Raw genomic sequence first — 12,381 nt, forward strand, 5'->3', positions numbered from 1 at the left:
GTCATAGTAACTGCAAATCACTTCAAAACCCACACAGGGTACCATATTCTATTTTTACAATACTTTAGACAGCAGGATAGTGTGGTTTAACATTTACAGATCATTCAAACCTATCATACCCGCCTTGCTTAACTTAGCAAATTAGTTACAATAGTTTATTACAGTCCCCCCATTTCTTTTTATACCTCAACTTGCTGGTTAAGCTTAAAAATAGCTTCCCTAGCAGCCCCTAAAAAGGTGCCATCTTCTTGTTAAGTCAGTATATTGTTGCCTTAATATCATGAGTTGGACAGTTTTAATCCTGTTCTTAACAAGGTTAATTAATTTAAGATACAAGGTCCAAAAGTGAGAATTATTAACAAAATAATCAGGGATCCAATTAAGGTTGTTTTTATCTCCTAAAGGACTGAAAACTTCGTTCAAATTATCATTTATCTGTACATGGCAACACCAGGATCCCGTATCATTTCTCCATACACAGGTTCGACTATAAACGCTGTTTCTGTATAACTTAGCATATTCAGTTTTATTTTTATCTGACCAGAATCCCTTGACCCCTTTGCTATGTCCCTGTTCATTAAGCCATAACCATATATAAATACCTCTGTCTTTGTTGATCGATTTATGTGTAAGTGTCCACTGGCATTTACTCTCCCCTACATCAGTTCCTCCTGTCCGAGTTCGGTTCACACAGATCTGCCCTGATTTGGAAACTGGATTGGCCATGCTCCGTTTTCTTCCCTGGTAGTGTTGTTAACATCACTGTAATTACTCACAATCTGCGATGGAGTAAGGGGTACAGAGACCCACGGCCAGCTGGACAGTCCTACAGGTCCTCCACAGACCCAACAGTGGCTTCGATTGAAAGTTCTGCTCATTGTCTTGGCTAATAAAACAAACTTGTTATCTTCAAGGGGATCACATGGAGCACTTCGGCTTTCTGTATCCAGGACAGGGCCGACACATATAATTAGGAGAAAAAGGAAACCACTATAGTGAGGTCCGGTATGGCACATTTTTCTGTTTGTCCCTAGACCCATTGGGTTGCTGCCAACGGTCGGGTGTTTATCTTCTCAACAGCAAAAATGGAGGCCAACCCGGTCTTGCCCTCACTTCGAATTTATTTTTAGTCTTCTTCTCCTTTTTGTTACTCTTATTCAACTTCTTGTTCAACTATATACAGCGGCTTATACACTTATTTATAAAGCAGACACCACAACTTATTATAACAAACATTCAGGATTTTACAAAGCTTCATAGCAAATACCTTACATTTTCTTGTTACCAATACAGAGTCCTTCTAATTATTCAATTAGTCTTAATGAGTCCATCCCTTTGTTGATTCCGCTGCATTCGAAGCTTTAGGTCTCCCGGCGTTGATTCAATCTTCCACTGAGGCTTTTCTGTAACCGGTCCTTTCACCCTGAAACTCGAGTCCACCCTCTCTCAGCAGTTCTTGCAGCAGTTTTTGTGGTTAATAGTACTCGGAATGGTCCTTCTTATCCATGAGATAAGCTTTCCTCCTTCCAGGTTTTAATCATTACTTCATCTCCTCCCTGTGTTTTGTGTACTGCAAATCCTAAAGGAGGTGTCTGGGCTAATATGATCCGAATTAAATGCTTTTATAATTCCAAACCGTGGTAGAATTTGTTCCAGTACTATTTAGTTACTGACTGAGCAGTCGCTCTGGTGGTAGGAAAGGCTTCTACCCGGTGAGTTAATTGATCTGCCATTACCAGCAAATATTTGTATCTCCCAACTTTTGGTGGTTCTGTGAAATCTACCTGGACCCTCTCAAAAGGTTGATAAGCTGTTTTCCTTCCACCAGCTGCGGTCTGTCTCATCGTTCTTTTATTAATCCTTTAACAGGATAAACAACTGTATGTAGTTTGTTTTGCAATTTCATATATTCCAATGCAGCCAAAATATCTCAAGAAATGATCACTCAAAGCCCTACTGCCCCCAGGACTTCATTTTCTACAATTTGTAATTTAGATTTTGAAACCTTGAATCTTTTTTTTTTTTTTTTTTTTTTTTTTTTTTTACAAAGTTCAGCAGTTCTATAGTCCCCATCCTGACATCATTCTCAGTTTGTCCAGCTATTAATAAATCATCTCCATATTGTAAAAGCTTTATTTTTGAGGATGGCTTGAACATCTGCAGTACCTTTTTTTTTTTTTTTTTAATGCCTGCCCAAAAAGGTTAGGCGATTCTGTAAACCCTTGGGGAAGCCCTGTCCCTCTGAGTTGTTGTTTTCTATTATTAGATGGATCTTCCCATTCAAATGCAAAATAGTCTCTGTTCCCCTTGTCCAGGGGCAGGACCAAAATGCATCCTTTAAGTCAGTTACACTGCAGCGAATAGTCAGGGGTGGTTGGTTAAGCAGCACATGGGGGTTTGCTACCACAGGGAAACGAGCCACAGTTCGCTGATTCACAGCCCTGAAATCTTGCACCCATCTGTAAGATCCGTCTGATTTTAAAACCGGTAAAATAGGTGTATTATGTGGAGACATACAAGGTCCCAATGTGCCTTTACTTAATAATTCGTCTGTAATTGGTTCCAGCCCCTCTCGACCCTTTAGGGGAACGGGGTATTGTTTTGTCTGAATTGGTGTCTCCGGATCAATTCTAACAATTTAAATAGGCTTTATTTTAAGCTTTCCAATCTCTCCTTTTGTATACCAGACTTTAGGATTTATCTGTCGCTCGTCTTTTCCCATTAATGTATAATTTTTTTTTTTATTTTTTCTTGTACTATTATTTATTTTTTTAATTTCAGCTTCTGGTAGCAATAATAAATCCCCTCGGAATATTTTTTTACAGTTGATTTTTTTTTTTTCCCCCCGCACCCCTATTTGCTAAAAATCCAAACTCTTCTCTCTGGGGCTTCATTTTATTTTTATCAAGCACTCCTTTGACGTCTTTATCCCCAGAAAATAGAACTCCCGACTCTGTTATTCTTCTTTAAACATCCTTTTATCCTGCTCCTGTTTTCTGCAGTTCTGCTGTAAACGTCCCTTCTTTCCACAATAATAGCATGCTAATTCGTTTCCTCTAATTACTGCCCCTTTCTCTTCACCACCCAAAGCTGCAGGTAAATCCGTTAGAATGAGATCTCAGAGGTTTCTCTGACTGCTGCAAATATTTTCGCCTTTGCTTTCTGCTTTTACACTTTCTGTGTTTCTTTTAATAGCTCCTGCAGACTCCGGTCTTGCCAATTGTATACTTCCTCTAACTTTGCCCTGATGGCACCTCATGAATTGGCTACGAATTGAGTGGGTTTGGTTTTTTGGTTTGGTTTTGTTTTTTAATAAAGCCGCTCCCACGGGGCGTGTGGGCTCTACCCCCGAACACATTTGTAAATTCTCTCTTGATCTTTCCAGCCGACCAGTGGGTGGTTCATCTCTCCCCTGATGTTCGCTAAAGGCTTTATTAATGTTTTGCCCCCGAGGAACTGCTTCTCTAATGCCGGCCACTGTTCAATTTCTGAGGTCCCTCATATTCTGTCGGCCCTGTTCTTATGACCCCAGTGAGGGCGGACACTGGGCCAGTTCCGACCCGCCGGCAGCCCCGCTTGGTTTTGCGGTTCCCACAAACACATTCCGGCTGGTCTAATCATTTGCCTTTCCTTGGTCGTAAATAAAACGCTTAAAAGGGACTGTGCTTCTTCCCAGGTGCAAGTACTGGGACCTAAACATTGATCCAACCTCTCAGCTGCTCCCAGAGGATCATCTAATAGAGTCCCCATTTTTTTTTCTTGTTTTTAAATTTGGTCCATCGGAGGTGTTGAACGGGACTGCCCCAAATCCGATGCCTCCTTGATCGCCTCCGAGGGGCACCTCCCGTGAGGGGTAAAGAAGGTCCCTCAGTTACGGCAGTTTTACCTCTTGCACATGCAGCCGGAGGCAGAAGGGAACCGCCGGGGGTGTCAGAGCCGCCGGGGCAGTTGAGGCCTCGGGGGCAGTTGAAGCAGCCGGAGTTAAGGCCGCCGGGGCCGGGGCTGTTAAAGTATGGAGGCGGCCAGTTATCTAGTGGTGCCCATTCATCATCTTTCTCTATCCCTTCCTTGTTCTTATCCCCTTTTTTCTTCAGATTTTTCATCCTTTTTTAGTGTAAGTACTGAAGCTGGATAAGGACGTGAAGTCCTGATCCACAATTTTGCATAATCGCTTTCTTCTCGACTAAAAGGTTTTCTTGAGTAAACAGATGTACTAAAGCCTGGCAAATCCAGTCTTCAAAAAAATCCAAAAGTAGGCCAGAAGACAGGTGGGTTTAAAGGTTTCTTCGGCCATTCAACCATACAATATTGGACTCATTTTAATTTACTTTTTCCTTTTCTAGGACCACTTTCATTCCAGTTTCTAACCATTATGCCTAATGGACTATCTGGTGGTATATCCGGTAATTTACTCTTTTTTTTTTTTTTTTCTTTCTTGCTCCCGGGTTTTTGATTCCTTTTGACCCATCTAGGGCTTTTACTGTGGAAACTTCTACAGCCCTTGTAGGGGGTTGGACCCAGGGAGTTGGGCCTCTTACCCATCCACGTATCCTTTGGGAATTTTCTACGGCAATTCCTCTCGCCCTTGGTTACCAGTAAGAGTGTCTTGCGGGAGGGCTGAACCCTTTACCCACCCACGTACCCCTAGAACCCGTGCACCCACCCACGAGTCCTATAGGATCCGCTTCGGTCCTTCTCCGGCCAAATCCCTCGCGGGAGTTTGGAACCGCGGTTAGAAGACCTCCGCACTCGATTCGGAACTCAAATCCTGGCTCCAAAACTACTTTCGTTTCCAGAATGAGGTTCCGTCTCAATCACACTCTCACACACAAGCAACCGAATCCCACCCAACCGAACGGTGTGCCTTATACTCACCGCTCCGTCGGCTTCGTTCGGGTCTTCGTGCACCAGAATTCCGGGTATTTTATACTGCAGTTTTTCCTTTGGAGCTCCAATTCCTTTGACTATTGCTTCTCTTTTGTCCGTTGATCTCTGGAGACTGACCCACGCTGCTACTTTCGAGCCACAATCTGTGGGGCGCCCCTCGAGAAGCCGCAGTCCAGGAAAGCACACTGGTGACGCCAACGTGATCTCAAATTGTTATAATCGGACAAAGCCAATTTTTATAAAACCATATAATTTTATTTGGGTTTGTGATGGTTTGACTCTGGCTAAATGCCAGGTATCCACCAAGTCGCTCTATCACTTCCCCCCCCCCTTCCCTTTGTTTTCTCAACAGGGTAAAGAGGGGAAAGAAGATAAACTAACCCTTGTGGGTGAAACAAAAGCAGTTTTAATATAAGCAAAGCAAAGCAAAAGTCCGCGCGCGGAAGCAAAAGCAAACAGATTTATTCTCTACTTCCCATGAAGAGGCGATGTCGGGCCTTCTCAGGAAGCAGGGCTCCAATACGCGTAGTAGTTGCCTCGGAGGACCAAGGGTGACCCCACCCCCTTCCTCCTTTCTCCCAGCTTTATACTGAGCAGACGTCATATGGTATGGAATATCCCTTGGGTCGGTTTGGGTCAGCTGTCCTGGCTGTGTCCCCTCCTGAGATCTTGCCCACCCCGTCCCACTGGGGAAAATATCAGAAAGAGCCTTGGTGCTGTGTGAGCCCTGCTCAGCAGCAGCCACCACCCCAGGGTGCTATCAACACCCTGCAGCTCCCAGCACAAACCACAGCACCGTGGGGCTGCTAGAGGGGAAAACCGATTCCAGTTCAGCCAGACCCAATACAGTCTCCACCCCTTATTCCATACCATTTACGTTATGCCCAGGTCCCACATAATATTCATTTATCTATTCCATAAGCTTTCTTCACTTCTTCAGATGTTCGGTGTCTTGGCTTCCATCTGTCAAGATAGATGCTCAGGACAGAAGTATGCTTGACCGTTGGACTCCAGCACCGGCTAGGTTTGGGTCGTCATTGCACGTGTCTGGTTCACTCTTCATCGTTCCTACTTCCTCCATCACTTCCTGCAACATACAACTCATCCCACAGATTACTTTCCCCCCAAGGTTAAATGTTCTTGAGGCACACACTGAGTAGTCCCATCCTCCCGCATTACCCACCAAGTACATCCAGGTCCCTGAGCAAAGACAATCCCACGAGTGGGCTTGCCTTTTCCCAAGGGAGGAGCAATCCACACTGCCTTCCCCAGCCACCTCCCTGTGTGTACTACAGGGACCTTATCTCCTCCCACAGTATGAAGGGGGTTTGTTTGGGCAGGCCCAGGACGGTTAACAGATCCTCTGGTATTAATTAGCCAAGTGGCTTCTGCTAAATTTATATCCCAATGCTTCCATCCCCCATTGTCCAATGCTTTCAACATAGTCTTCAACAGTCCGTTATATCTTTCAATCTTTCCAGAGGCTTGTGGGTAATAAGGGATGTGATACACCCACTCAATGCCGTGTTTCTTTGCCCAGGAGTTTATAAGATTATTTCGAAAATGGGTCCCGTTGTCTGACTCGATTCTTTCAGGAGTACCATGTCGCCATAAAATTTGCCTTTCAAGACCCAAGATGGTATTTCGGGCAGTGCCATGATTTACAGGGTACGTTTCTAGCCAACCCGTAGTTGCTTCTACCATGGTGAGTATGTAGCGCTTGCCTTGGCGTGTTCGTGGCAGTGGTCCAATATAGTCAATCTGCCAGGCCTCGCCCTATTGAAAACTCAGCCATCGCCCTCTGTTCCAGGGAGACTTTACTCGTGTGGCTCGCTTGATTGCAGCACATGTTTCACATTCGTGAGTGACCTGTGAGATGGCCTCCATGGTCAGGTCCACCCCTCGATCACGAGCCCATCTGTACGTTGCATCTCTGCCAAGATGCCCTGATGTTTCATGGGCCCATCGAGCTACAAACAGCTCACCCTTACGCTCCCAGTCCAGGTCCAGCCGAGCTACTTCAATTTTGGCAGCTTTGTCTGCTTGCTCATTGTTTTGGTGTTCTTCAGTGGCACGCCTTTTGGGCACATGAGCATCTACATGACGCACCTTTAGAGCCACGTTTTCCACTCGGGCAGCGATGTCCTGCCACAATGCAGCAGCCCAGATGGGTTTACCTCTGCGCTGCCAATTGGTCTTCTTCCACTCCTGTAGCCACCCCCACAGGGCGTTAGCCACCATCCAGGAGTCCGTGTAGAGATATAATACTGGCCACTTTTCCCGTTCAGCAATCTTTAGGGCAAGTTGGATCGCTTTTACTTCTGCGAACTGACTTGACTCTCCTTCTCCTTCAGTGGCCTCAACGACTTGTCTTGTGGGACTCCACACAGCAGCTTTCCACTTCCGATGGCTTCCTACCACACGACAGGATCCATCAGTAAAGAGAGCATAACGCCTCTCATCTTCTGGTAACTCGTTATATGGCGGTGCCTCTTGGGCACGAGCCACCTCCTCAGGCCGCACTCCAAAATCTCTACCTTCTGGCCAGTCCATGATCTCTTCCAGGATCCCTGGATGGTTGGGTTTCCCCAGTCGAGCCCGTTGCGTGATTAACGCGACCCATTTACTCCAGGTAGCACTGGTTGCATGGTGTGTGGAAGGGATGTTTCCTTTGAACATCCAATGTAATACAGGCAGCCGTGGTGCCAAGAGGAGCTGTGCTTCTGTACCAACAACTTCTGAAGCAGCTCGAATCCCCTCATATGCTGCCAGTATCTCCTTTTCAGTCGGAGTGTAGTGGGCTTCTGATCCTCGATATCCCCGGCTCCAAAATCCTAATGGTCGACCTCGAGTTTCACCTGGTATCTTCTGCCAGAGGCTCCATGTGAGTCCGTGCTCCCCAGTTGATGTGTAAAGTATATTTTGCACAGCTGGTCCTGTCCGAACAGGCCCAAGAGCTACCGCTCGAGCTATCTCTTGTTTGATGTGCTCAAAGGCTTGTTGCTGCTCAGGACCCCACTGAAAATTGTTCTTCTTTCGGGTCACTTGATAGAGAGGGCTCACAAGCTGACTGTAACCTGGAATGTGCATCCTCCAGAATCCCACAAATCCTAGGAAAGCTTGTGTTTCCTTCTTGTTGGTCGGTGGAGACATAGTTGCTATCTTGTTGACAACATCCAATGGCACATGACGGCGTCCATCTTGCCATTTTATTCCCAAGAACTGAATTTCTCGTGCTGGTCCCTTGACCTTGCTTTTCTTTATGGCAAACCCAGCTCTCAGAAGAATCTCAATTACTCTTTGTCCTTTCTTGAACACTTCTTCTGCCTCATTGCCCCACACAATGATGTCATCAATGTATTGTAGATGTTCAGGGGCATCACCCTTTTCCAGTGCAGTTTGAATTAGTCCATGACAAATAGTGGGGCTGTGCTTCCACCCCTGGGGCAGTCGATTCCAGGTATACTGGACACCCCTCCACGTGAAAGCAAACTGTGGCCTGCACTCTTCTGCCAAAGGAATTGAAAAGAATGCATTGGCAATGTCAATTGTGGCGTACCACTTGGCTGCCTTTGACTCCAGTTCATACTGGAGCTCTAACATATCTGGTACAGCAGCACTCAGTGGTGGCGTCACTTCATTCAGGCCACGATAGTCTACTGTTAACCTCCACCCTCCGTCAGACTTCCGCACTGGCCATATTGGGCTATTAAAAGGCGAATGTGTCTTACTGATGACACCTTGGTTCTCCAGTTGACGAATCAATTCTTGGATGGGAGCCAGAGAGTCTCGGTCTGTACGATACTGCCGTCGGTGCACGGTCCTCATAGCAATTGGCACCTGTTGTTCTTCAACTTGCAACAGTCCCACAACAAAAGGATCTTCTGAGAGGCCAGGCAGATTAGACAACTGTTTCACCTTTTCTGTATTCACACTGGCCACACCAAAAGCCCATCGGTATCCTTTTGGGTCTTTGAAGTATCCCCTCTTGAGATAGTCAATGCCCAAGATGCAAGGGGCTTCTGGGCCAGTTACAATGGGATGTTTTTCCCACTTGTCCCCAGTCAAGCTAACCTCGGCCTCCAATACTGATAGTTCTTGACAGCCCCCTGTCACTCCTGAGATCCAGATAGGTTCTGCCCCTCTATAACTTGACGGCATTAGTGTACATTGTGCTCCGGTGTCAATTAAAGCCTGGTACTTCTGTGGATTTGATGTGCCAGGCCATTGAATCCACACTGTCCAATACACCCGATCATCCCTTTCCTCCTCCTGGCTGGAGGCAGGGGCCCTCTATTCCTGTTCTTGGTCGGAGTACTCACTGTCTGACTCTTGCCGTGCCAGGCCGGAGGTTCCTTCTTCAGGATCAAGGGAGGTGATCTCAGTCTTTCTGTATCTGGGAGATCGCTGGTTACTTCCTTGTGGTTTTACACCAGCTACATTTGCAACCTTCTTAGATGTCTTCTTGTTGGCAGGGGTCTTTCCTCGCAATTCATGTACACGTGCTTCCAACTTAAAGGTGGGTTGACCATCCCACTTCCTCATGTCCTCCCCCTGGTCGCGCAGGAAGAACCAGAGTTCGCCACGTGTCATGCGCCTTGGCTTTCCTTTCCCCCTGACTGGGACAGAAGAGAAATGATTTCTTGGGGAGCTCCTAACATCCAGGGCACTCGCCCGTAGAGATGAGGAGGTACCAAGACTCTCTTCAAAGTTCTGAAGCCAGGAAGAGACTGCCTCCACAGTTGGCGTACATCTTAGTCCTTCTCCTGCATCCATTTCTGGGTAGTACATTGCGGCCAAGCCGGCAGAATACGAGGATGGCGCACCTTTAATCACCTTCCTCCACATGGCCCGTGTGCATGGGACATCCTCTGGATTTTTAGGGGCTTCATCATTTTCTGGATCACCATAGATGACTTCCATCACTGCTAATTCTCTCAGGTACTGGACACCTTCATCTGCAGTAGCCCACTTCCCTGGGGTGTGGTCCATAAGATCTTCCTTAAAAGGATACCTTGCTTTAACACTTGAAAGGAGCCGTCTCCACAGCCTGCAAATTGCTGTCTCTTTTCCAATTCCCCTTTCAATTCCTCGATTTCTAGCAAGGGAACCCAGCTGTTGGGCTTCCTTACCTTCTAGCTGTTGAGCATCTGCCCCGTTATCCCAGCATCGCAGCAGCCAGGCAGCGATCCGCTCACCCGGCTGGCGGCAGTAGTCTTTCCGCAGATCTCGCAGTTCTGATGACGTCAGGGACCGGGTAGTTTCTGCCTCCTGTTTCAGTTCTGTTATTCCCTCTTCTGATGCCTTTGCTGAAGGACCAGCTTCTTCCTCCTCTTTCTCCTCCCTTATTAATCGAGGGTATGGGCCTGTTGTTCTCCTTGTCCATTGTTTCTTTTTTACTACTGGGGCAATCTCTGTTGTTGTTATTGTTTGAGTTCCCATGTCAACCACAGTCCTTTGAGAGTGCTGAACTGCGGCTCGATAAGCACAGGCCAGGCCCCAGTAAAGTGCTAGAAGTTGCTGATTCTCACTGGGATAGGCAAGGCACCCCTCTATCGGGTGATGTGTCAGTTTTGTGGGGTTGCTTGCCTGTTCAGGGGTGAGATCCCAGCTACAGGAGGTGATAACCGTCCTAGGAATCTGCCCAACTCCTTCCACTCTCCCTGCCACCCAGGAACAGGCCGCCTCAGAGCACATTTTGGCACCGATTCACTCAAAATTTGCGTTCTCTTACACCAAGAGCATACCGAGCTCCACACAACCCACAACAGGCGAACAGCATTAATAAAGAGTATCAATGAACTAACATAAGGATGACTAAGTACCTCGGGAGCCTGCAAAATAAAACCGCTCATGATGTTCCCGATTCCTTGCAGCATGTTCCCGAGCTTAACAAAATAAAGATAAGCAGCGCAATAAACAAGCCCGTGACCAGCACAAGAGCTTGTTGCTTAATAACTACTATAGCTACAGCACATTTAATATAAAACTGCCGTTGTTTTGCCCCACGTTGGGCGCCAGAATAGACTGTGATGGTTTGACTCTGGCTAAATGCCAGGTATCCACCAAGTCGCTCTATCACTTCCCCCCCCCCCTTCCCTTTGGTGCGGTGGGAGACCCTGACCCCCGCCCAGAGCGGCGGACTGGGCTGAGACCGGGCAGCAACTCGGGACGGGTGAACGCCCGCCCGCCCGCCGCGGGGACGTGATGCCTCCGTGGGGGCCCGTCTCCCTGCCCCGCCGTGCCCGGGGGTCCGGCCCCCCGTCACTGACCCGAGCCGGGAGCGCTGCCCGGGCCGGCCCCGGGAGCTGCCCGCAGCCGGCTGTGGGACCCCAGGGTTCATTAAAGCTCATCGAGGCCGCCCGGTGTCACCCGTGTCCTGGGGACGGGGCCGCCCCTGGGGGCAGGGGGCACCGGGGGGTGAGGGGCAGGGAGAGGAGGTGGCTCCTGTGCCCGCGCAGGGCAGGATCCGTCCCTGACCCCCACCCGCAGAGCCAGGGACAGGCCGGGGGCGCAGGGACCCCCGGGGAGCCGGGCCCATCGCCTGCCCCTTTGCTCCCTCGGGGGCTGGGGGCTAGTCGAAAGGACCTGGGGTACAGCCCCCCACGTGCTGCCCCCAGCCCAGGCAGCTGCAGGAACCCCCCGGGGACACCCCGCACCCACAATAAGTCTTTATTCCTTCGGGGACCAGCAAAAACCTGGGCAGGGACACCCCCAAAATCAGCCCTGCCGATGCGCGTCCCCCCCCGCGTCCCCATCGGCACCCACCCCCATTCCCGACTCTGCCCAAGGCCTCGTCCGGCCTCCGCGGGTGCCCGTGGGGACACACCGTCCCCGTGTCCCCAACCCCCCTGTCCCCATGTCCCCAGCCCCCCGTCCCGCTGCCGTCGCCGTCAAGCCGGTGGGGACTGGTCACGACCCCGTGTCCTCGCTGTGGCTCGGTGGCCTCGTGGCTCAGGGGCCTCCGGTGGCTGCCAGGGCCGTGGCTGCCAGGAGGAGCCCCCAGAATCGCGGGGGGGTCCCAGGGATGCTCCTGCCTGGGGGTGTCACAGAAGCCAAGTCAGGGGCAGCTGGGGGGGGGGTGTCCTGATCAGGGGCTCTGGGCTCACCTGCGCTGAAGCCGCACGCCCGGCTCCGGCATCTCTTCTCTGCCGAAAAGACCAACCGTCTGCACGGGCCCCGCGCACGGCGCTGCTCCTCCCCGTGCCGTGCCGTACCGCGCCGTGCTGTGCCGTCCTGCCCCGGCCGTGCCACACCGTGTTACGCCGTGCCGTGCCAGGCTTTGCCGCGCCGCGCTGGACCGTGTCAGGCCCTGCCGTGTTTTGCCGTACCGCGCCGTGCCATCCCGTGCCGTGCCACACTGCGCTGCCCGTTGCCCCCGCTGCAAACCCCGGGGCAGAGCGGCTGGGAACTGCCCGAACTCTCCGGTTTCCATCTTCGCCCCCCCTGCCCGTTTCAGTCCAGCCCTGACCTGGGCCCAGTAGCAGCAGACCA

The sequence above is a fragment of the Athene noctua genome, chromosome 1, assembly GCF_965140245.1.
Source record: "Athene noctua chromosome 1, bAthNoc1.hap1.1, whole genome shotgun sequence".
NCBI classification, from domain to species: domain Eukaryota; kingdom Metazoa; phylum Chordata; class Aves; order Strigiformes; family Strigidae; genus Athene; species Athene noctua.